A 26,890-nucleotide genomic window follows, 5' to 3' on the forward strand; every position below is an offset into this window, starting at 1 on the left:
CGTTATTGAAGATCTCTTATAGTAGGTTTAGACACTTATTTTGATAACTTGAGAATACAGTGGTGAGTGTCTGTCCCCTGATACTATCGTCATTGCACTTCCAGTGTGATGCAGCATGACATCCCACTATGTGACACAACCATACCATTACTGTATAAATATGTATTTGGACCTGGATTAACATCCTTCACCTTGGTGCAAACGAAATAGTTTAGATAAGGTTTCGCCTTGAGCCATGGGGTGAGGATAAAGAAGTCATCAGTGCTAACCACCGTCATCTCTGTATCAGTCGAATTAGCCTCATGTAACTTCCAAATTGACAGTGCTCAACTGGAAACATGCATCACTTCCGGTCTCCACATAAGATCCAATTAGCACCCTACAATTTTATCAAAAACTAGAGGAGCTCACCATAGGTCACTCTCTGACATAGTCAAAATTTCACTTGGTTAAATAAAGGTGAAAATAAAGGGAAACCTACGAAACTTTCATTCTGAAAGGGACACCTAGTTTGCCTATTTTGTCTTATATATATATATATATATATATATATATATAGTTATGACTAATAGATATATTTATTCACAAGGGAGATTGTCGTGTACAGTTATCAAATACTTTGTACAAATTTACTGAATTATGATGAATTAAAGTTATGAAAGAACTTGAATTGAAATCGTTAACTTGTTTTATTTTTTTGGCTGCTTATGAGTGCATTTATCGGTCATTTCGAAAGATTTCCTTCGACAAATCTTTGTCATGTCTGTTACGTTGTCTCTTCATTTGTGTTGTTATGTGTTAGAGGGTGTGCCAAGGAAAGTATAGACACGGAAATCTGTTTTCAAGTATGTAATATTAAAATTAAGCGTGAGCTACCCCAGTGCTAGCCAGATGAAGGAACACACTGACTGTCTAACACGGAGAGGACGCCTACTCGTCATCGCTGAATTCGTCCAAGTTTATGATACATGTAGGGCGTGGTGAGACAAGAAAGTGCGCCAAGTGGAAACTCCAGATGGCCAAGCTTTTAGGAAATGAAAGGAACTTTGTTACGGATCTATCAGCATGTGCACCTTATCAGTTGTCCCTGTAAGAACGTGCTTAGGAGGCGTTGTGTGGCTCGTCAGTAAGGGATCGGATCCGCACTATAATGGTCGCAGATCCGACCTCACCCAGTGGTAAATATTTTCGTGCTCGTTGGCTATGCGTACACTACTGACATCATAATTAACCGCAAAAATGTCAAAACTACGCTTCCCTCATCGTGAAAGAAGAAGAAATCACTTCCCGAGAAGTTTGCATCAAACTACATTCCATTATACATTACAGGCTATCCTCGCGCGTATTCAGCGACGTGCTGCGTTAAGCGTGGTTCGCTGCTGGACTGTGCGGTGAAAAAAGCTATTTCCAGAATGTCAGTCAAGTTTATTTTTCTATGGAGACGTTAAAAAAACCATATCACCGCAAAAAGACAGCGTTTATAACGTGAGGAGGATGCAGTCGGAATTATTGCTTCCCCTGTTTCTTTGATGAATGTCACCCCGGTACATGTAATTGATCAATTGCAATTCAATGGAAGTATCGATTTACATACACGACATTCCCGTGTACGTGTTAACTACAATCCCGTTTTAAATGTTTGCAGTCCAACATTTCATCCCGTGCCTATATTTCTTGTGCTTATATAAAGTAATAAAATAACCTATATGATGTTGCGCTTACTTATGATATCAGTAGTGTACGCATTGCTAAGGAGCACAAACATATCTGTTGCCCGGCGGAGTCGAACCCGCGAACTTTCCAATACATATCTGTTCTTTTACCGCTGAGCCAAACACCGCTTCCTAAAAACGCTGTCACAGGGACAACTGGTAAGAGCATAAGGTGATAGATCCATATCAAAATCACTTTTATTTTGTAAACGCTTGGCCATATGAAGTTCTTACTTGGTGCAAATTCATGTCTCACCACGCCCTACATGTACTATGAATCTGGACGAATTCGACGATGACAAGTAGGCGTCCTCTCCTTGTAAGTGAATTCTCTCTGTCGCTAGTCTAATGGAGAATTGGGAACATTGAAAAATACTGATTTACTTCCTGTAGCTGTTGACAAATATGCTGAATTATTCTCACTTAACGGATGGCATAGAGGCAGCAAATTTAAATTTTCGAGTCCAGAAAGTTCGTTACAACAGATACTGCGCCGTACTTCGCCATCTGTCTTGCGAATTTTTTTGTCTTTGCCATCATTGGGATAACAAGGGAGATATCTCTGTTGCAGGTGTATGCTACCTCAACGGTGAAGTATTCGTCCTTCAAGGAGAAAACGGGGTTAGTTTTCGTTTCTAATCTTGCTGGAGACAAGATTTTTACGTCTTCTATGAAAGAGCAGTTAGCTGGCAGATCGAAAATGAGTAAAGAAATCTTAAGACAACTTCTCCCAATAAGTTTTGTCGCTGCCTTACTAGTAGGACAAGGGTGACATCATGCCACTCTGCATTGTTGCCAGGTGTATCCAAGATGGAGGCAAAGACGTCATCCATGATGGTGTTGTGTAGATTTGGCAACAGTGCATGACATCATTCAAGATAGTGGATATTGGCGGGAAGATAGGTCAATTGGGCTACCTCCACTAAACTAACCCCCCAGAAAAAATGGTGGGAAGCTCAAATTCCAACAGGATAATGCGTCACTCCTAAGAAAATCGCTGGAAGATAAGTCACTTGAGGTTCCACTGCTAATCTAAGAAAATCGCGGGAAGAAAGTCAACTGGGTTACCTCCACTAACCTAAGTCACACGACTACCACTTCCTCCAATGAACTGGCGCTAAGTTTGAATTTAGGCAGTAAACATAGCTCACTTGGGGTTTCGCAACTAACCTAAGAAAATTGTTGCCAACGAAGCTCCCCTCCACTAACCTAAGTCACCAGACCGCCACCTCGTCTTAGGGGTTGGTGGAAAATGGACTCAGCCTGCACTAGGCTGATGGATAGAGGAAAGAATGTACTTTATTTATTTTGGAGCAATTTATTTAGGGATGGAGCATATTTATCACAGAACACACGATCTGACATGTTCCACAGCATAGAGACCTGCATACTACTCCTACTTAACTCGTGTATAACACTCTACACACACACACACACACACACACACGCGCGCGCGCGCGCGCTCTTGCTAATAGTAAACAGTAAAAAATAACACATTGCACAGCCTACAGACACGCAAACCACTCGTAAATAATGCAATACATTTACATTCATAGAACCAAACAACTCGTAAATTATATAAATAATAATATTAATAGTAATCCTTCTAAAAGACTCTGCTTGCTACTCGTCAGCTGTCTAAATCATACACCAGTCTTTATTTAAACAATCAGAGGCAGCACCACCACCACCCAGTGTGTTCGCCACTGAGTCCAGAGACCAATTGACTTACTACATTTCATCCCCGTCAGATGACGTTGTAGTGATGTCATGTGACGATGCAAGTACCGTGTATCCGCCACGAGTTCCGGAGCACAAGTGGTTTAGTTCATATCACCATCACCAGAGAGTGCCACCTTCACGTCAGATCATGACGCATGTACCGTTATTCAAGATGGCGGCATACATTGTGCCCACCACATGGTGTTGACCTAGTTCCTATCAGCTCCGCGACATCGGGTGATGACTCCAGATTGTCAGCTTTCTCTTTGCACCGCTGATGTCACAGACTGTGCCTTATATTCGCGCCGGCCATAGTCTTCTGTAAATATTCTAACTAAACTACGACGTGAGTACTGTTATTCAATTCGCATGGTCTAGGACACATCTAGAGCACGCTTACATTACGTGAGCCGAGAACATCGCTCGCCCCACTTGTATGTTAAGCGCTGAGAGAGGGAGATTTGCTCCAATGCCTTCTCTCGCACGCTCATAGTTACTTACTGCTGCAAGTCTATCTAACAAAGTTCCGAAGTCACATCACTATGTAGAAAAAATAAGAACCAAGTCGAACTCTCCGAAATTCTACAGTGTTCCACAAATACTTAAAAATGGTTCAAATGGCTCTGAGCACTATGGGACTTAACTTCGGAGGTTATCAGTCCCATAGAACTTAGAACTATTTAAACCGAAATAACCTAAGAACATCACACACATCCATGTCCGAGGCAGGAATCGAACCTGCGACCGCAGCGGTCGCGCGGTTCCAGACTGTAGTGCCTAGAACCACTTGACCACTCTGGCCGGCGCAAATACTTAACATTTCCTTATTGATCCCCCCATAGAAAAAGTTCTTTTCCTAAAACAAACTCTTTACCAATAAACAGACTACAATTTCATCTTTTTTGCCGTACAACATGCCTAAATACTTTAAAAAATCCTCTATTTTATCATCTCAACACTTTCTAAATCTAACAAACACACTGTTTTAATCCCAGCAACCGAGAATAACATCTATATAGCATTCACATTCGAAAAGGTCACTAAGCTCACTGACTTTGAACGACTTCCAATAAATCCCTGATCTAGAATATATCTAATTTAATTCTCCTCACATGAGTTGGTAATGACTTTAGATTCAAAGGCTGAATTCAATATCATGCAGTGTGTATTCCAAATAGCAGTTTCACTCGCAGTATGAATTATTTGGCTCTAATTTGATAAATTATCATTGGCTCAACTCTCCTCGAAGTGGTGGAAGTGTGGTGTCACCGCCGGACACCACACTTGCTAGGTGGTAACCTTTAAATCGGCCGCGGTCCGTTAGTATACGTCCCACCCGCGTGTCGCCCCTATCAGTGATTGCAGACCGAGCGCTGCCACACGGCAGGTCTAGTCTAGAGAAGCTCCCTAGCACTCGCCCAGTTGGACAGCCGAGTTTCCTAGCGATGGTTCACTGTCTGCATACGCTCTCATTTGCCGAGACGACAGTTTAGCATGGCCTTCAGCTACGTCATTTGCTACGACCTAGCAAGGCGCCATATTCAGTTACTATTCTGAACAGACAATATTGTGAATCATGTACCGTCAAGAGCGACGTTCATCATTAATGGATTAAAGTTAAGTATCAAACTAATTACGTCCGCTTTTTGAATTCTAATTCCTTGTCATGTTCCAGACCTCACGTCAGTATGGTTGTTCTCTCCTCACGCCAGCCTGCGTGAGCTAAACACGTGTCTTTTCGGCCTCCTCTAGTAACACGGTGTTGACCCTTCAGCCAACACGACAGGAAGCATCTGACTAGTTCAGCTTTCTGTCACCAGGGGTGCTAGTGAGCTCAGCCACCACCCCTAAAATCCTCAACACCCATTGATTCTTACTGAGATCACATGATACTACATCATCACATCTATATAAGGAACCTCTCCCCAACAGACTTTCTCACTCGCCCGTTACTCGTTCATGCGTTTGTTCGTGTTTGTGGATTAGATTAGATTAGATTAGATTAATACTAGTTCCAGTGGTATGTAATGGGGGCCAATTATCCTTCCTCCCACAATGCCGCACCATACATTACATTCATATCTCTTTACATACTACACGAATATGTAATAAAAATAGGGGTTCCTATTTAAAAAAAACGCAGTTGATATCCATTTGACCTATGGCAGCGCCATCTAGCGGCCCAGCCATAGCGCCATCTCGTTTCCCCCTTCAAACTAGACGAGTTTCGTTCCCTGTAGTTTTTTCGTTTGATGTCTATTTCGTGAGATATTTGGCCCGGTCACTATCAATGGAACTCTCTCTCTCTCTCTCTCTCTCTCTCTCTCTATATATATATATATATATATATATATATATATATATATATATATATATATATATATATATACTCCTGGAAATTGAAATAAGAACACCGTGAATTCATTGTCCCAGGAAGGGGAAACTTTATTGACACATTCCTGGCGTCAGATACATCACATGATCACACTGACAGAACCACAGGCACATAGACACAGGCAACAGAGCATGCACAATGTCGGCACTAGTACAGTGTATATCCACCTTTCGCAGCAATGCAGGCTGCTATTCTCCCATGGAGACGATCGTAGAGATGCTGGATGTAGTCCTGTTGAACGGCTTGCCATGCCATTTCCACCTGGCGCCTCAGTTGGACCAGCGTTCGTGCTGGACGTGCAGACCGCGTGAGACGACGCTTCATCCAGTCCCAAACATGCTCAATGGGGGACAGATCCGGAGATCTTGCTGGCCAGGGTAGTTGACTTACACCTTCTAGAGCACGTTGGGTGGCACGGGATACATGCGGACGTGCAGTGTCCTGTTGGAACAGCAAGTTCCCTTGCCGGTCTAGGAATGGTAGAACGATGGGTTCGATGACGGTTTGGATGTACCGTGCACTATTCAGTGTCCCCTCGACGATCACCAGTGGTGTACGGCCAGTGTAGGAGATCGCCCCCCACACCATGATGCCGGGTGTTGGCCCTGTGTGCCTCGGTCGTATGCAGTCCTGATTGTGGCGCTCACCTGCACGGCGCCAAACACGCATACGACCATCATTGGCACCAAGGCAGAAGCGACTCTCATCGCTGAAGACGACACGTCTCCATTCGTCCCTCCATTCACGCCTGTCGCGACACCACTGGAGGCGGGCTGCACGATGTTGGGGCGTGAGCGGAAGACGGCCTAAGGGTGTGCGGGACCGTAGCCCAGCTTCATGGAGACGGTTGCGAATGGTCCTCGCCGATACCCCAGGAGCAACAGTGTCCCTAATTTGCTGGGAAGTGGCGGTGCGGTCCCCTACGGCACTGCGTAGGATCCTACGGTCTTGGCGTGCATCCGTGCGTCGCCGCGGTCCGGTTCCAGGTCGACGGGCACGTGCACCTTCCGCCGACCACTGGCGACAACATCTATGTACTGTGGAGACCTCACGCCCCACGTGTTGAGCAATTCGGCGGTACGTCCACCCGGCCTCCCGCATGCCCACTATACGCCCTCGCTCAAAGTCTGTCAGCTGCACATACGGTTCACGTCCACGCTGTCGCGGCATGCTACCAGTGTTAAAGACTGCGATGGAGCTCCGTATGCCACGGCAAACTGGCTGACACTGACGGCGGCGGTGCACAAATGCTGCGCAGCTAGCGCCATTCGACGGCCAACACCGCGGTTCCTGGGGTGTCCGCTGTGCCGTGCGTGTGATCATTGCTTGTACAGCCCTCTCGCAGTGTCCGGAGCAAGTATGGTGGGTCTGACACACCGGTGTCAATGTGTTCTTTTTTCCATTTCCAGGAGTGTATATATGCTTGATTCATTTTCCTTCACCTCGCCAGCAGCGGTAGAAAATGTAATTATTTATTTTATCTCTCCTTCTTCAGCGGTCGCGTCTCAACGTGGTACCGGCAGCGGCTATACCCCGATCGAAGCCGCATCCGCAAAGACACGTATTGCTAGTCAGGGCACTGTTAGCTGCCACGTCTTATGCACCGTGACTGCCCCCCCCCCCACCCCCCGGCTGCTCTCTCACTGGGGGCCGGTCGCCACGCCATCGCCCAGGCATCTGCCCGTTCGCAGGCATCTCCTCCTGCGCCGTCGTGCGAGGTACAGGGTGTAACAACTAGTTGCAGTACTACTATTAGTGATGATCCTTTTTCTAGTGGTAGTTCTCCCCCCTCCGGTCCCTTCAGTGAAAAACATCAGATCAGTGACACCATACTGCAGTTTCACTGCTTAGCGATTGCTGACGCCTTTGAGGAGTGAATCTCCTTCACCAGGATCGAAAACCCTGCAGGGAGGTACCGCGATCCTGTTGGAATTCTAAGCGTATGCCTTCCTCTCATGGAAACAGAGCTCCTCAAGGTAGTCAATAATACGCAGTATCCAGCCATTAAATGTGGTGCAGTGCTCTGCATTGAAATATCGCCCCCCCCCCCCTCGCCCCTCTCAGTGTTGAGCCTGGCGTTGTTGAGACGAGTATTCATTATCCTTGGGGGGAAAATGGCGTGATAACGCGGAGCATATCAATCACAGAGTGGTTTCGTAAATCCACCTTGAGTGCTATATTGTGCCGGTTTTCCGAGATGGAAGTGAACGGCTCAGCTAAAGCACTCAGCAGAATTCTACACCTGGACATCCATATACATGTCTACGTTCCGGTAAACGGAGGGTCTAAATATATCAAGCTCCCTGAGGATATTAAGAAGAAGCGATCACGCATTAATGTCGAAAATAGAAACGATCAAGCTTGTTTTTCATGGTCAATCGTGGCTTGTGAAGGAAAGTACAATTACAAAGATCATCCTCATCGTCCGACAAGTTACAAAGTCGGTGATATTAAGACATGTTATAACTTTGATGGTATGGAGTTCTCCGCCAAGATCCAGGACATACCTAAATTTGAGGCGCAGAATACCAGCATGTCGGTTCACGTTTATGGCAAATGAGAAGAAGAAAAGCAAGTCAGATGAGCAAGGCAAGCATGTCGTCGTCGGCCCCCTCCATTTCTCCAAATTTGCCGGTGAGCGTGAGCTGCATGTAAATATGCTGCTCTTCTCTGAAGGTGATAATTATCACTATGTTTGGATCAAGGACACATACCACCTCCATTGTTCCCAGTTAAGTGATAAACGGTGTAAAAAGCATATTTGTTTAAGGTGCCTCAATTATTTCTCCTCAGAAGAGTTATTAGCTACAGATCTAGTAGACTGTACGTGTTATTATGCCTACAGAAGGAAACAAATTTATAAAAATTAACAATGCTCACCACCAGGAGCGATGCCCACCGACTTTGAGTGCCTCCTCGCTCTGGTGACCCGTTGTGAAGGCGACCCTACAACCTCACACACCGCCTTTACAGAGAAACACGTACCATATGCGACAGCATACAAAATTGTATCGTCATATGATTTCAGCCTTAACCGATACAAATCATATGTCAGGGATAATCCCTCGGTTTGGTTGCTCTCTGAGCTTGAAAAATTTTCACAGGACGTTGATAAGTTGTACAGCGGCAACGTTCCCATGACCAAATCGAAGCAGAATGAAGATTTGTATAATAACGCCACTGATGGTCATATTTGTAGGCTGGTTGTAGAAAGAAAAGCGGAAACTCCTCGTAGGGACCACTGTTATTTTCTACATCTACATCTACATCCATACTCCGCAAGCCACCTGACGCCATGTGGCGGAGGGTACGTTGAGTACCTCTATCGGTTCTCCCTTCTATTCCAGTCTCGTATTGTTCGTGGAAAGAAGGATTGTCGGTATGCCTCAGTGTGAGCGCTAATCTCTCTGATTTTATCCTCATGGTCTCTTCGCAAGATATACGTAGGAGGGAGCTATATACTACTTGACTCCTCGGTGAAGGTATGTTCTCGAAACTTCAACAAAAGCCCGTACCGAGCTACTGAGCGTCTCTCCTACAGAGTCTTCCGCAACGCTTTCGCGATTACTGAATGATCCTCTAACGAAGCGCGCTGCTCTCCTTTTGGTCTTCTCTATCTCTTCTATCAACCCTATCTGGTACGGATACCACACTGCTGAGCAATATTCAAGCAGTGGGCAAACAAGTGTACTGTAACCTACTTCCTTTGTTTTGGGATTGCATTTCCTTAGGATTCTTCCAATGAATCTCAGTCTGGCATCTGCTTTACCGACGATCAACTATATATGATCATTCCATTTTAAATCACTCCTAATGCGTACTCCCAGATAATTTGTGGAATTAACTGCTTCCAGTTGCTGACCTGCTATATTGTAGCTAAATGATATGGGATCTTTCTTTCTATGTATTCGCAGCACATTACACTTGTCTACATTGAGATTCAATTGCCATTACCTGCACCATGCGTCAATTCGTTACAGATCCTCCTGCATTTCCGTACAATTTTCCATTCTTACAACCTCTCGATATACCGCAGCATCATCCGCAAAAAGCCTCAGTGAACTTCTGATGTCATCCACAAGGTCATTTATGTATATTGTGATTAGCAACGGTCCTACGGCACTTCCCTGCGGCACACCCGAAATACTCTTACTTCGGAAGACTTCTCTCCATTGAGAATGACACGTTGCGTTCTGTTGTCTAGGAACTCTTCAATCCAATCACACAATTGGTCTGATAGTCCATATGCTCTTAATTTGTTCATTAAACGACTGTGAAGAACTGTATCGAACGCCTTGCGGAAGTCAAAAAACACGGCATCTACCTGGGAACCCGTGTCTATGGCCCTCTGAGTCTCGTGGACGAATAGTGCGAGCTGGGTTTCACATGATCGTCTTTTTCGAAACCCATGCTGATTCCTACAGAGTAGATTTTTAGTCTCCAGAAAAGTCATTATACTCGAACATAATACGTGTTCCAAAATTCTACAACTGATCGACGTTAGAGATATAGGTCTATAGTTCTGCACATCTGTTCGACGTCCCTTCTTGAAAACTGGGACGACCTGTGCCCTTTTCCAATCCTTTGGAACGCTACGCTCTTCTAGAGACCTACGGTACACCGCTGCCAGAAGGGGGGCAAGTTCCTTCGCGTACTCTGTGTAAAATAGAACTGGTATCCCATCAGGTCCAGCGGCCTTCTCTCTTTTGAGCGATTTTAATTGTTTCTCTATCCCTCTGTCGTCTATTTCGATATCTACCATTTTGTCATCTGTGGGACAATCTAGAGAAGGAACTACAGTGCAGTCTTCCTCTGTGAAACAGCTTTGGAGAAAGACATTTAGGATTTCGGCCTTTAGTCTGTCATCCTCTGTTTCAGTACCATTTTGGTCACAGAGTGTCTGGACATTTTGTTTTGATCCACCTACCGCTTTGACATAAGACCAAAATATCCTACGATTTTCTGACAAGTTAGTACATAGAAACATCACTTTTACGGGTAAATTTCGTGGCGCAGCTCACAAAACATGCAATTTGAAGTACCAGTTACCTAGACACATACCCGTTTTCTTCCACAATGAAGGTGGGTATGACGCTCACTTTCTAGTTGAGCACTTGGCCGATTTCGGTTGGAAGAGAAATCAGGTCAGTGTTCTACCTGAGAGCGTTGAGAGGTATATTTCATTCTCCAAATGAATGACACCAAGAATTACACTCTGCTTCCTTGATATGCTACGTTTTATGCAGGCACCACTACAGAAACGTGTTGAGACTCTACCTCTGGGGCATATGCATATAACTGGAACTGCATTTCCTGAACAGGAAAAGTTTCAACTTGCGACTAGGAAGGGGGTTTTCCTCTATGAGTATGTGGATAGTATGGCCAAACTCAACAACATATTCTCTGAATCCTGCCATTATTACATGGCGCCTGGGTTGTCTTGGGACACCTCGGTTGTCTTGGGACGCAATGCTCAAAAAAACGAAGTGCAACATCGAATTATTGACTGATCCTGACATGCTTCTTTTCTTTTAGCGAGGGATCCATGGGGGACTTTGCCAGTGTGTCCATAGGCACGCGAAAGCAAATAACCCATGGATGGGTAACAGGTTCTGCACATCCCTTGATTGAAGTTATGTAATGTACATCGACTCGAATAACTTATACAGGTATGCCATGCAGCAATCACTACCGATTGGCGAGTTTCGATGGCTGTCTGAAGAGGAATGCAAGGGATTAGGTGGAAAAATCGTGGAGGGTATGGCAGCCGATTCTGATGTAGGGTATGTGGTAGAGGCAGAATTCACATACCCTATTAGTTTGTATGATGCGCATACCGATTTGCCACTGTGTCCAGAGCAACTAGTTCCATGAGGAGGTTCCACACCAAAAATGATGACAACACTGGGGGATAAGCGGAGGTATATTATTCATTATCGTAACCTCCAGCCTTGCCTCAGCTTGGGTATGGAGCTGGTTAAAATCACCCAGGCTATCTCCTTCAAGCAGTCCCCTGGTTGAAGGAGTATATTGATCTCAGTATGACACAGAGAGCTTCCACAACGTGTGACTTTGAGAAAGTTTTTTATAATTTAATGAATAACTCAACTTTTGGTAAAACTATGGAGAATTTGAGGGGGCGATGTGAAAATATTATTAGAACCGAACGGGATGGGCGTTATGGCGTAAGAAAATGCACTGCCACACCGAATTTGAAGTGGGTCACCATATTCAATAAGAACGTTGTTGCTGTGCAGATGGCGAAGACTGCAGTAGAGTTTACTAAACCTATCTATGTTGGGATGTGCATACTAGAGCTATCCAAAATCCATATGTACCACTTTCATTATGAGTTCGCGAAAATTCATTTCGCAGATCCTAAATTACTTTATATCGGTACTGATAGTTTCATCTATTGGGTGAAGAACTGTGATCCATATGAAGTAATTAGGTGCCGTGGTAATGAATTCAACAGATCTTCTTATGCGGCCGATAATCCTTACAGTATTGTTCCACAGAACAAGAAGATTATCGGTCTCATGAAGGACGAGTCGAATGGATTGCGGAGTTGGTAGGTCTTTGCTCAAAAATCTATGCATATCGCACATTGGAAGGTGCACACAGAGGCGGGCTAAGGGTGTGTGTCGCATGGCATCGAGAGCTCTGCCTATCGCAGACTATTTGCAATACCTGCATGGAAATGTTCGTGGTGCTGCACCGCAGCAGTATTTGATTGATAGCACACGAAGTGTACACTGTGCTACAGTCTAAAATCGGTCTGTCGCTTCATGACGATAAAAGGGTAATTTTTGATGATGGGATTGAAACTAGCGCGAACTTACACTACACACTTGTAGCGAGAGAGGGGGTTGGGGACTCTGATTGAGAGAGAGAGTGAATGAGAGAGAGAAAGAGAGAGAGAAAGAGAGAGAGAGAGAGTGTGTCTGCAGATTGGTAGTATGACCCTTTTATTGTAGTGTAAATAATGGATGAGAGAGTTGTGTGGTGTGTATCAGTTTGCGTGCTACCATGTATGTCTGAGTGTGCGAATGAGTGTTGGAGCTTGTGTTCAGTGTATATCTGTGGAAATATATATATATTCATTATTATGTCAAGAAAATGATAACAAAGAATTTAAAACCTGAAAAAAATTATTTAGAAGGAAAATCTGTGTATGTAAATATTTTTCACCAGTATTAGTACATAATATATGAACAAAACGTAAGCTTTCCCACTTGACTGGCACCTTCTACACTCCTGGAAATTGAAATAAGAACACCGTGAATTCATTGTCCCAGGAAGAGGAAACTTTATTGACACATTCCTGGGGTCAGATACATCACATGATCACACTGACAGAACCACAGGCACATAGACACAGGCAACAGAGCATGCACAATGTCGACACTAGTACAGTGCATATCCACCTTTCGCAGCAATGCAGGCTGCTATTCTCCCATGGAGACGATCGTAGAGATGCTGGATGTAGTCCTGTGGAACGGCTTGCCATGCCATTTCCACCTGGCGCCTCAGTTGGACCAGCGTTCGTGCTGGACGTGCAGACCGCGTGAGACGACGCTTCATCCAGTCCCAAACATGCTCAATGGGGGACAGATCCGAAGATCTTGCTGGCCAGGGTAGTTGACTTACACCTTCTAGAGCACGTTGGGTGGCACGGGATACATGCGGACGTGCATTGTCCTGTTGGAACAGCAAGTTCCCTTGCCGGTCTAGGAATGGTAGAACGATGGGTTCGATGACGGTTTGGATGTACCGTGCACTATTCAGTGTCCCCTCGACGATCACCAGTGGTGTACGGCCAGTGTAGGAGATCGCTCCCCACACCATGATGCCGGGTGTTGGCCCTGTGTGCCTCGGTCGTATGCAGGCCTGATTGTGGCGCTCACCTGCACGGCGCCAAACACGCATACGACCATCATTGGCACCAAGGCAGAAGCGACTCTCATCGCTGAAGACGACACGTCTCCATTCGTCCCTCCATTCTCGCCTGTCGCGACACCACTGGAGGCGGTCTACACGATGTTGGGGCGTGAGCGGAAGACGGCCTAACGGTGTGCGGGACCGTAGCCCAGCTTCATGGAGACGGTTGCGAATGGTCCTCGCCGATACCCCAGAAGCAACAGTGTCCCTAATTTGCTGGGAAGTGGCGGTGCGGTCCCCTACGGCACTGCGTAGGATCCTACGGTCTTGGCGTGCATCCGTGCGTCGCTGCGGTCCGGTCCCAGGTCGACGGGCACGTGCACCTTCCGCCGACCACTGGCGACAACATCGATGTACGGTGGAGACCTCACGCCCCACGTGTTGAGCAATTCGGCGGTACGTCCACCCGGCCTCCCGCATGCCCACTATACACCCTCGCTCAAAGTCCGTCAACTGCACATACGGTTCACGTCCACGCTGTCGCGGCATGCTACCAGTGTTAAAGACTGCGATGGAGCTCCGTATGCCACGGCAAACTGGCTGACACTGACGGCGGCGGTGCACAAATGCTGCGCAGCTAGCGCCATTCGACGGCCAACACCGCGGTTCCTGGGGTGTTCGCTGTGCCGTGCGTGTGATCATTGCTTGTACAGCCCTCTCGCAGTGTCCGGAGCAAGTATGGTGGGTCTGACACACCGGTGTCAATGTGTTCTTTTTTCCATTTCCAGGAGTGTATATGAAGAAAAATCAACTTTTCGCAATTCATATGTGCTTCAGTGTGAGTGGTTATAGGGATTAGATTTTACTTTGTAAGTTTCACCTGCCACTAGCCATCCAGCCAGAACTAGTTTTTAGTATGTGAGTTCCACCAATTAAATTATATATATAGGGTGAGTCACCTAACGTTACCGCTGGATATATTTCATAAACCACATCAAATACTGACGAATCGATTCCACAGACCGAACTTGAGGAGAGGAGCTAGTGTATTTGGTTAATACAAACCATAAAAAAATGCACGGAAGTATGTTTTTTAACACAAACCAACGTTTTTTTAAATGGAACCCAGTTAGTTTTGTTAGCACATCTGAACATATAAACAAATACGTAATCAGTGCCGTTTGTTGCATTGTAAAATGTTAATTACATCCGGAGATATTGTAACCTAAAGTTGGCGCTTGAGTACCACTCCTCCGCTGTTCGATCGTGTGTATCGGAGAGCACCGAATTACGTGGGGATCCAAAGGGAACGGTGATGGACCTTAGGTACAGAAGAGACTGGAACAGCACATTACGTCCACATGCTAACACCTTTTTATTGGTCTTTTTCACTAACAAAACTAACGGGGTTCCATTTAAAAAAACGTAGGTTTGTGTTAAAAAACATACCTCCGTCCATTTTTTTATGGCTTGTATTAACCAATTACACTAGCCCCTCTCCTCACGTTCGGTCTGTGGAATCGATTCGTCAGTATTTGATGTGGTTTACGAAATATATCGAGCGGTAATGTTAGGTGACTCACCCTGTATATATATATATATATATATATATATATATATATATATCCACTTGCTTGTTGTAGTGGAAGATGTTTAGAGCCACTTACTTGAGAGAAATATATGTTCGCTTGGTTCTTCTAGTGGAAAATGTTTTAGAGCCATCCACTTGAAGTAAATGCGCTAGCCTTTAGTTAAAAGTGTTTTCTTTTTTTCTGGTGGAACTTCACTAGCGATAGTATTTACCTTCTAAGATAGTGTAATTAATTTGTAGTACCTTTTGCCGGCCGGTGTGGCTGAGCGGTTCTAGGCGCTACAGTCTGGAACCGCGCGACCGCTACGGTCGCAGGTTCGAATACTGCCTCGGGCATGGATGTGTGTGATGTCCTTAGGTTAGTTGGGTTTAAGTAGTTCTAAGTTCTAGGCGACTGATGACCTCAGAAGTTAAGTCCCATAGTGCTCAGAGCCATTTTTTTGTAGTAACTTTGGATTAGTTGTAAAATTATATATAATTTATGTGAGGAGACGGCTCATATTTCTGAATAATGTAAAATCTGAGAAAACGTATCTGCAAACAGCAGAAGGTTGATACTTTTCGTCCAAAACCAATCATTTATCTATAAACCGATATAATGTGAAATCTGAATCATGTTACTGTAAACTGATATTTCTTAAACACTGTTAAAAAAAATCTCAATTCAATCATAAATTCACTTATTTTATTGTAAAAAATGTCGAATGTTGTTGTTATTTCACCCCTCAACCATCATCATTCTTTTTATTTAAAAAAAACATGATAAATGTATTTTTGTGTGTGTACAAAACATGGATACATCCACATTGCTCTGCGCAGACTTATAAGGTTTGCTGCTTTAAAAAAACATGAATTTTGAATGACAAGTGCTGGACTTGGTCCGGCGGTCGCAAACACACAGCACGACTGAGCACTCTCTTTCAGCTCTCGCGCCAGCTGTCACTTTAGACGGCAACCACGAGGCTGGCATCTCACGCATCGCTACCGAACAGTAGGTGCATTGCATGCAGGTGAGGTGAAAGCCTTTACTCAGCACGTCAAAGGCCAAGGTATGTGGCTCAGACAGTTGCAGTCGAATTCCCTTCATATACAATACCCACCAAGAAACTTACACTCTACAGACGTTGGATGTCATAGAAAGAAAGAAAGAAACACAGTCAATGTTGTAATTATTGTTATTTATTTGTAATGAAACATAAAAGTAATTTTACATTTTCATATGCAGATAGGAAAAGCACTTTTTTGGTAAATGTCCTTGAGTCGATGGGTAGATTGACATCCGTACTATTCAAGGTCCTGAATACAAGCAAATTTAAATATTCGACACATTCATGAGATTTTATCCTTTCCCTTCACATAAACGATGGTATCCATGTGATCGAATAATATAAATGCAGTCACCATAACTTTACAGGGTATGCTAAGATCATCACTGTGAATTCCATGACACAAATTAGTTAACCACTTTGCACTGTTCCGTGTTTTATCGCACTTCACTTGCTTGAACGGTTCTGGTGATCCAATACTTGCAGAGAAAGTTTGAATTATTCCTGTGTCTTGGTTGTAGGCTACAAAAGCAACATCAATAAATACGAACTGCCTACACTCTCTGTCATAGAATCCCTGAACGTCTACAATGATCTTCACGCCATCGTCAAATGATCAATGCACAGGGAATTACCTATTTATTTATACAGCTCGCTGCACAACACCTGTGAGCGGACAGAAGTTGATTACACGGTCATGTAGAATTAAAGTGTGCACAGCAGTGTGTTCTGGGAAACTTGTGGATGATTCATATTCGGTTCGCACGTCTATAGGTCAAGACTTAGTTATCTCATTCTGTTTAGAGCAATCTATTACAATGATCGTTGAAAGCTCTTTGATCTTACGCGGACTTAGTAGACACCCGCCTCCCTCTCCTTCAGCAATTTCATAGTAAGAAGGACGGAACCTTACACATGTGTCATACACCAGGCTGTATACATTATGATTCCATTGCAGATGTAGACTGTCATATGGGTAGAATTCTGAATTCAGGTAGACTTCAGCATTAGCTAACTGGCAGTAATCCAACACAGTGGAATAATTTGCTGTATTTGCTCTCCTATTAGTCTGAAACGCAAGTGTGATGAATCTGGGTGTCTCTAGATGGCTTGAGGTCTTAATAGCCCATGTTTGCCAGCTCACAGTCAGTAACAATGGGTACTCGAAGATCTCCCATGAGTGGAATGTCAGTGAGAGAAATGTACCTGAATTCAGGACTTTTAAAACTACAAATGCTCCTCGTCGGATAAACTGATGCGAGGCATTTTCCTTATTATCTTGTTGATCGTGATCATATTCACTTCTTAAGCTCCTTGAATGTATGAGTTATTGTCCGTCGCAATCTGCGCCAGAATGAGTTCCTGTTTAGTGTTCATGATAATCTGTCTCATATCCTGAAAGTACCCCATAAGCATTTTTAGAGGTAGGCATGCAGTAAATCGCTTGTACTATTGAGCTGCTCTATAAGGCTGCTCGTCTAAAAACCATCCTGCATTTTCTAAACAATGCAGATCTGCTGGTGATCCTGACACGTATGTTTTAAGGGTCGATGTTATACCAACATTGTGTGTACGATCGATTTCAGAACCGTTCAGTTCATAGCGAATCTCTTGGAAGAGGAATGCCAATGCGTTGCGTGTCAGCTTGGATCCCACTGTATCGCTGCTGTCAGTTTTCTTGAATGACCCCTTAATATACATGAAACTCTTGCACTGAAGCATGAGTGTGTCTTTATGGCTGTATGACAGTTCTGATTTCATCATTCTTGTTAAACCTGGTTGAGGCGTAAGGTTTATGAGAGAAGTATTCCTGACGTATAAATGTTTCACCATACTCTACTGGACTGGTATTATTGAGTGATGAGGTCATTGTGTGGTTTGAGTTCAACTGATTTAAGAAACTCGTAGTTTGCAGGTGTTATCACTTTGCAGTTTGGTAGTGAAGTGCCGCGCTGTGGATTGCGTGCACTTGTTATATACCGAACGCCCATCTTGTCTTAGATGTAATCGTACAATGATTTCCTCACCGCTAAAGTCAACAAGTTGATTATTCTGATCCACAATACACAGCTCCAAATAGTCCAATGTCTGAACTGTCACTGGAAGGTATATTGTATTGGCTGGGGTCTCAGCAATCTTATACCCCGTTGCAACTGAGGGGAAGAATACGTAAATAGTGTGAATTAGAGTATCGTTGAGACAGGCATTCGTTGCAATGTTACACCCGACATGAATAGTAGTGACTGGGAGAATATCTACTGTCTGATTCGACTTATAACACTTAGTTGGATCCTTCTTCAAAATCTGTCCCTTTGTGAATCCAAGCAGGCGTCCTATTGAACCTTTCCGGTTAAAGTAAGTCGTTGCATTTACAGTTCTCATTTCAGATTCAAGTGTATTGATGTTTGCACATAGTTCAATATCTTTTCCGGACTATTTTAAGACGTCGTTTAAATCATCAATATCATATGCACCAGGTTCTATTTCCAGAATATCTTTTTCACCATTAATATTGAGATGCAGTTTGTTGTTAGTCTTGGTGATATTCGAGATGCTGTTATACGTCTCCAGTCCAATCAATGCAACACTCCATGGACCAGTGCTCAAATCAATCGGCGGGAAGTAATTTCCTCGCAATAGACAAGAACGTCCTGTCAATGTCAAAGTGTACAACATTGCATCTGAAACTCAACTCATGAATGAATGTTTAAACATACTCCTTATATAGCATTTTCTTCTTCTTTGTGAACGACAAGACAAACATGATGCATAGATGTCCTCAGAGGTGAGTATTAAAGTCCTGATAGAGTCGATAATTGTGGAGAACATGTCTTCTGTGAGTGAAGTACTGCTGTAATCCTTTGGGTGGATGCAAGTCGCCAAATGAGTCGACATAGTACACTATCCCAGCGTCTTTCATAATGTATGCCACCCGGTGGGTGCCGGAACCTCCAGCAACATCTAAATTCACAATACCACATTCACCAGTTTTCCACATAGTCTTTCGTAATATGTTGCGCATAAAAGCACCACAGAATTTTGGTATCTTGAAGTTACATCCAACAAACTTAAGAAGGTCTGTATTTGCTAGTGGCCGAACTGGTAGGACAGCTAATCGGCTTTTTTTTTTAATTTATGAATGGACAAAGGCTCTCCTGTACAGTTTCAAGTATAGTCCTTTACCAATGGCTGCGGCTTCCATCATCTGGTTATGACTTCTCGTCTCTTCTAACTGCACTTGGGAGTTTAGCGCATTCTTGACCATTCGAGCAATTGCTGCGGCACCACCGGCGATGGACCCTACAGCTAAGAGCGCGGAGAGGGCTGGGATGATAAAAGGAATAAAACTGCCGGATGTCTTAGGTATTGGTAGAACACAAGGTGTTTTAACCGCTCCACTTGTTCTTCTTGTTCGAGAATCTTTGTGCTACATTGCGATTTTAGCTGCATACATCACTGTCAGGATGCAATTCTTCAAACAACCCTTATTGTTGTTGTTCTTCTTCTTGTTTAGTGCGCAACATGCTGTGTTCATAACTCGCTTGAAATTCATCACTACTAAACCCAACTTGATTTTTCTGTGCATGGTTTTATCAACAGCAGATGCTGCAATGTGTTGACCTATACCAATATCAGTAGTAAGTGGGTACGTTGAGTGCAGTTGCAGATGATTTAGTGATGTTCTTCCTTTTCTTATAAACAGTTATTTCTTATAAACAGTTATTTTCATATAAACAGCTAGGCTTCACACACAAGTCATTTACTTACTAAAATTTTTTTATAAATGGATACAAGCCATAAAAAAATAAAATTTTTTAAAAATTTTCAACTAAAATTCTATGTTGTGATTCATATGTCAAATTCTGTTTACCATACATTACCACATGCATAAGTGTATCTTTTGGAATTTTATTATTAAAATTTGCACACTAATTCATTGTAATTTTCTGTGTAGCTTACACATTTATTCTTCTAGACATATTTATAGTATAGACAGGATAATTTTCAATAAAGCTGCATGAACTCACATTAAAATCACCATTCAATTGTGTAGTTCTCTTAAAATCTACAAGCACATCATAAAGTTTTAAATAATTATTCGGCGGATCTAGATTCCACATTTCTTGAGGAAGAATGTCGTTTATATCAATTTTTAATGTAGATATAATGTAATTTAACATGATCGAATAAGGAAGAGTCAACTAACTGATTATTTTTCCTTTTTGTCCAGAAAATAACAAAGATGAAATAAGGCACATCAAATTCTGCACAGTTATAGAAATTTGTAATATCTAACTCAAAATTTCTTTTTTCATCTAATCCTGCAATCTCAAAAGTCTGTGGCTCAAAGAAAGATATGGGAATTTTTGGATTTTTAAGTCTATCTTTTCCTAAATCAAGTGAATATTCTCGTTCAAATTTAAAACAGAAACACGAATTATCATTGATTCTATAACAATTTTTCCCTCTTTTGGAAGTGTAGTCACATCTTCAACTCCAGCATTATTTTTATTAGACCAACGATGAATAGAAGCTCCAGCACTTGATGACCATGTAAAAATAACTGTTAAATCTCCTTCCCACATTGTTTCTTTATAATCTTTAAAGAATCGACCAAATAATTCTAATGGATAAAGTACTTAATTTTCTTACTTTTTATTTTTCCATTATTAAGAATATGACGTTCCATGGTTAACTCATGTCGAAGTCAATCGAATAAGAGCCGATGAAGAAATAAATGGAAATTCCATTCTAGACAAAATATTGTTAACTTTCTTTATGGTGATAACATCAAACAGTTTTGCTACATAATTATCAATTAATTTTTTATTGGATTCTCTGTCATAAGTTGGATAATCTATGGCATCAGTTCCAATAATACTGAAATTCATGTACAACAGAGTATGATTTGGATGAACCCAACCATCTCCAATATTTATATTAATCTCTGTGTTCTTGTTGGTGAGATTCAAATTATTTTTAGCATTTTTGTTCACAGGGAATGACTAAAACTGACAACTTTCGACTTTGTTCATGATTTATTTTAGAATAAAAAATATTTGTGTCAGCAAAAGCAGACTAAAAAATTTCTAAAATAACTGTTAAACAAGCACCATTAAAATCAATCAAATTACCATTTTCGTCAGTAACAGTAACTTCTAAGTCCTGAATTGGATCAAAAATTGGAATATTTACAGGATAATTTGGTTCATGAATTATTGGTCCACCAAATTCTGCATTAGGCTTGAATGAAGCAATAATATTAGCTTCTCTATGAAAATGATCAATATGCTTCACAAACATTCCATCATTAAGATTACTATTTATATAGATTGCAATGGATTAATACTAGCAACATCTTTAGCAACAATCATTTCTTTAGCTTCAACAATTTGGCTACTAGATCCAAGCACACTTCTAATGCGTTCTTTTATGTTCATATACAATTTTACATCACTTTCAATAACAATTCCGTTTAAAATTTCATCTGCTTTAATGTGAATATGTGGCTTCTTCAAATGAATAAATTTATCTAAATTTTTCAAATTGTACTGACCTACAGGAATTTTATTGTTTTTCCATCACAATAAAGTTCATTATTTTTCAATGTAATATTTGTAGTTAGGAAAGTTGAATAAAAACCAACTAATGAAATACTACTAAAACTATCCCATATTGGAACAGTTAATCTTTCTTTGAGAACTGATGACTTACCACTTAATTGAAATAATCTACTCATTTACTATTAAAAAAAAGTTTATTGATAAATGATCAAAACAATTTGGGAACCAAAAATAAGAATTCCAGAAAAGAAGTCGAAGAACAAACATGGTAAACTTTTACCAGATTCTATTAGATGTGCAATAATTGGACCAAGTAGTTGTGGAAAGACTACATTAATGATTGATAGTTATATTTTAGCTCCAGGAAGATTAAATTGGAATAAAATTAAACATTTATATATTTATTCAAAAAGTTTAGATCAGCCAAAATATAAAGAATTTATAAAAAGATATGAAAAAATTGAAGATAAGCATAAAGAAGAAATAGCTACATTCATTGGAAGTAACGAAGAAATTGTCTCATTCGATCAATGCCTTGATAATTCAGTTGTTGTATTTGATGTCTTCATTCTTGAAAACCATGATATTGTTAGAGGATATTTCACTAGAGGAAGACATAAAACAATAGATTGTTTTTACTTAGCTCAAACGTACTCTAAGATACCAAAACAACTAGTAAGAGATAACTTAAATTTTTTAAATATATTTAGACAAGGTGATAGTAATTTAAATCATATTTATCATGAAATTGGAGATTTAAAGTTTGATAATTTTAAAGACGTGTGTAGCAAGAATATTTCACAATGGATATGTCTAGAAAACCAAATGAGAGTAAGTTTAGAAATAAAATACAATATTTCATAAAAACATTGGTATTTTAATTAATGTTTTTTATTCTTAATTAAATGTTTGCAAAATACAATCCAGAAATCGTTAAAAAAGGAAGGCAGAACTGGAGAGTAAAAGAACAATTAAAAGAAGAATTTAAGAAATGGAAAAAACAACCAGGAACAGAGTATGAAAAATTTAAAAAAGAAGATCAACCAGTTATTGATGCCATTGAACAAGTAAAACAAGGTATTGGAGGACTAGGTGACAATGTTCTGAAAGCTATTGAAGAAAATAGAGAAGTTGAAAAACAAATGGTTCCTTATTATTTTGATGAGTTTAACGATGTTCCAGCAATCAAAAGAGATCACACATTAAGCAAATCAGAAATAACGACGTTGTTAGAAAATTACGATGAAGAAAGAAAACAGTTAAAAGAAAAACCATCATCAGAAAATGTTAAAAAATGAAAATAAGTGGGAGAATGTTAGAATACATCAATCATAGTGAAGATAAAGTTTTTGGAGTAAAGCCTGTTGGAACATTTACATTTGTTGGTAGATTACTTGTGAAATTTAAAGGCAATAAATTAACAATTGGTAATAGAATATGTGAAGGAACTGATGTATTAACAATTCTTTTAAGTGAAAAACCAATAACTATGGATGATATGAACACGTTATTCACAAGTTCTGATCTGTCAAATAATGTAGAAAAACCAATTGAATATGTCTGGATGAATTATGTTAGACTATTAATTGATAGATTAGCTGTAATTCATAGTGAAGAACTAGCTGGAAATAAAAATTATCACAATGAAAAATTTAGAATAATGCTAATGTTGACAAATAACTTTAGTGATTTTGTCGTCAACAATCCAGAAGGAATTCCATACTTAATGAGAATTTTGAACAATCTTCCTCATACATTTTGGAAGAGCGAAAAACATGGTAAAGGATTAGTCAATTGGGTTTTATATAATGTTCCAATGCCTGAGATACATTTACAAGCTTTAATTACTGTGGACCATTTACTAAACTTGAAGAAAGGTTAGGCAAGGGTGTTAAAGGTATAAATCCATTAGATGAAGCTTGTAAACAACATGACATTGCTTATGAACATAAAGGCTTAGCAAATAAGACATGAAGCTGATAAAGAACTTCAGTTATCTGCAAAAGAAAGAATGCATGAAGTGATGCTTCTTTAGGTGAAAAAGTTGCAGCAATACCAGTTAGAGGAATAATGAATGGAAAACGAAAATTAGGAATGGGTTTAGGTGTGGATGACAATGGATGGGGAGTATAAAAATTATTAAATCTATATAAATGAACAATTTTTGCTATTGATTACACATTGCTACCTAGGAGCAAGACTAAACCAAAATCAATTAAAGTTAAATAAAGAACAATTAAATGCAATTGAACCATTTTAACTGATCCTCAAAAACAAAAAGAAGATAAAAGGACTGGTGGAATTTTACTTATTACATTAGGTATTCCTGTTGTCAAAAAATTACTGAATATGTAACAAAAATTAGAGAAGGCAAAGGACTAACACAACATGAGGGAGGATTTCTTCCATTATTATCAGCTGCATAACATTATTTAGCTGGTGGTTCTGCAGCAATTGGAAATGCAGTTTTAAACAAGAAAAAAGCTGATAAAGTATTAGAAGAACAGAAAAGACACAACTTGGAAATGGAAAAGAAAGCTGGCTCTCGACTAGAAAAAGTAGAAAAAAGTTCCAAAAAGTGATTGACAAATATCCTCATGACTTAAGTAATTTCGGTACAGAAAAACTTGATAAACAATAAAAAGATAGTGTATACATGATTCATGAATTGCCAGATAAAACATTTAAAATTGAAAGTGGTATAGTTAATTTAGATACATCAGATAATCCTGGTACACATCGGATACGTTATTATAAAGCTAAAAATTTAAAATTTGTTTTTTATTCATTTGGTGGTAATATACCAAAACAGCTAGTTAACTATTTAGGAAAAAATGAACTACACTACAATACAGGAGGAATTCAAAATTTTAAAAAAGTATTTTGTCGTCATTTGTGCCAATTTGATTTAAAATAGTTGAGTTAGAATTATAAGTTTAATGAAATTTTGAATGTAATAAATGGACATATTTGGAAATAAAATAGGCCAAACCGAAGGTCTTAGTGCAACTGTGTTCAATCTTGAAAATATGATTACGAAATTTCGATCATTAATACACCCAACGATAGCCAATCCAATGAAAGAATTTCAGAAAGCATTTAATGCTATTTTAAACTAACTTAAGGTTATGTTGGTTTTAAAGGTAAAAGACTTGCTAATGTAAATGATCCAATTGATGCAAAGGATGCAGTGAACAAATATTATTTTGACAAAGAGTTATCAAATGTTGTTACAGAACCTGAATATGCAGGCATTCTAACACAGTTCAATAATTATTTTGCCAAAAAAGAAGTAGAAAAAGCATTTCGGATTATTTCTCAAAAACAGATTTAACTCCATAGTTAGAACAGTTAAGTAATGTTAAAGACAAAGTATATGATAGACAATTAATTGAATGTACTTTTATGACAGGAGGCAAGCAAATAATTTACAATTTCGAGTACGATTTCATGCTTCAAAGAATTATTGTTGTCGGTAAGAATATAAATAGAAACTTGAATTTAATGATTTTGATATTAACAGTAAGTGTCGCTGATAAACTACACCAAATAAATAATAATAATGATCAATCCATAAAGGAACACAGATCAAATTTTCTAACTCTAAGATTTAAATATTCTGTTAAAATAGTTCCTGCTGATGTGAATATAATTGTACTCGGTGAAATAATTAAAAGTTTAATAAATTTTATCTGTATATCAATGGACAACCACACTTCACACGATTATCACATTTATTGTGTGAAGTGTAAAAAAATTTACTGATAAACATAATCCACACAGATTAACAACAAAAAATGGAAGACAAAGAATTCAAGGTTTTTGTACAATTTTTAAAAAGAAGAAAAGCAAAGTTCGTTAAAAAATTGTAGGATATGGCCACCTTTTTATTCGTGAAAAAATGATTTATATAAGCCAATGAGAAAAACTTTTACATGATGACATATGGTTTCTCTTGGTATAGATCATTTATGGCAAGCTGACTTAGTCAAAATGGATTCTGGCAAGTTAAAAGGAATTTCAAAAATAAACAGAGGGTATAAATATTTATTGAGTTTTGTTGATGTCTTTTCGAAATTTGCTTGGGCTGTTCCAGTTAAAGATAAAACAGGTAAGAATGTGGCTGATGCATTCGAAAAAAATTTTCATAGTTAGATGACCAAAAAATTTTCAAACAGATAATGGTAAAGAATTCTATAACAAAGATTTTCAAGAATTGATAAAGAAATACAGTATCAATCATTATTCAACATTTTCAGAATTAAAAGCATCTGTTGTTGAACGATTTAACAGAACACTTATAGAAAGAATGTGGAAGAAATTTGCTTTACAAGGAAATTACAAATTAATCGATATAGTTTCGAAACTAGTTGGCGAATACAATAACACAGTTCATCGATCTATAAAAATGAAACCGATAGAAGTTAATTTTAATAAAGGTAATAAAGTTATAATTAGTAAACTTAAAGGTCTTTTTGGAAAAGGATATACAGCTAATTGGTCAACAGAAATTTTTGATATTGAAGATGTTACTTATTCTAATCCAATTACATACGTTAAAAGATATTGAAGGTAATTTTTATGAGCTAAAGCTACAGAAAACGAAATATGCAGATGTTGGGTTTTGATCATTAACACAACAGTTGGGTAAATAAAGATAAAGTAATAGATGGTTGACCACAAATCTATAAAAAAAATTTCTATGTAAATGTACCAAATAGTATGAATGAGGAAACTCACACTTTCATTCCTTCTATCTGTATGTTATTGTAATAATGATGAAGAAGATGTAATTTCTAGATTCATATATAAATTAATTGATGAAAGTGTGAATTCTTTATATGATCTCAATAGAAATGAAATTTGTATTGTTTATGAATACTTTAAAAAACAGCAGCAATTTATATTAATTGAATTTGATGATAAAGATTCATTACACCATTAATAATTTCTTCTTGTGTAAGTATTGAAATAATTTC

Source organism: Schistocerca cancellata, chromosome 4 (assembly GCF_023864275.1).
Source record: "Schistocerca cancellata isolate TAMUIC-IGC-003103 chromosome 4, iqSchCanc2.1, whole genome shotgun sequence".
NCBI lineage: Eukaryota > Metazoa > Arthropoda > Insecta > Orthoptera > Acrididae > Schistocerca > Schistocerca cancellata.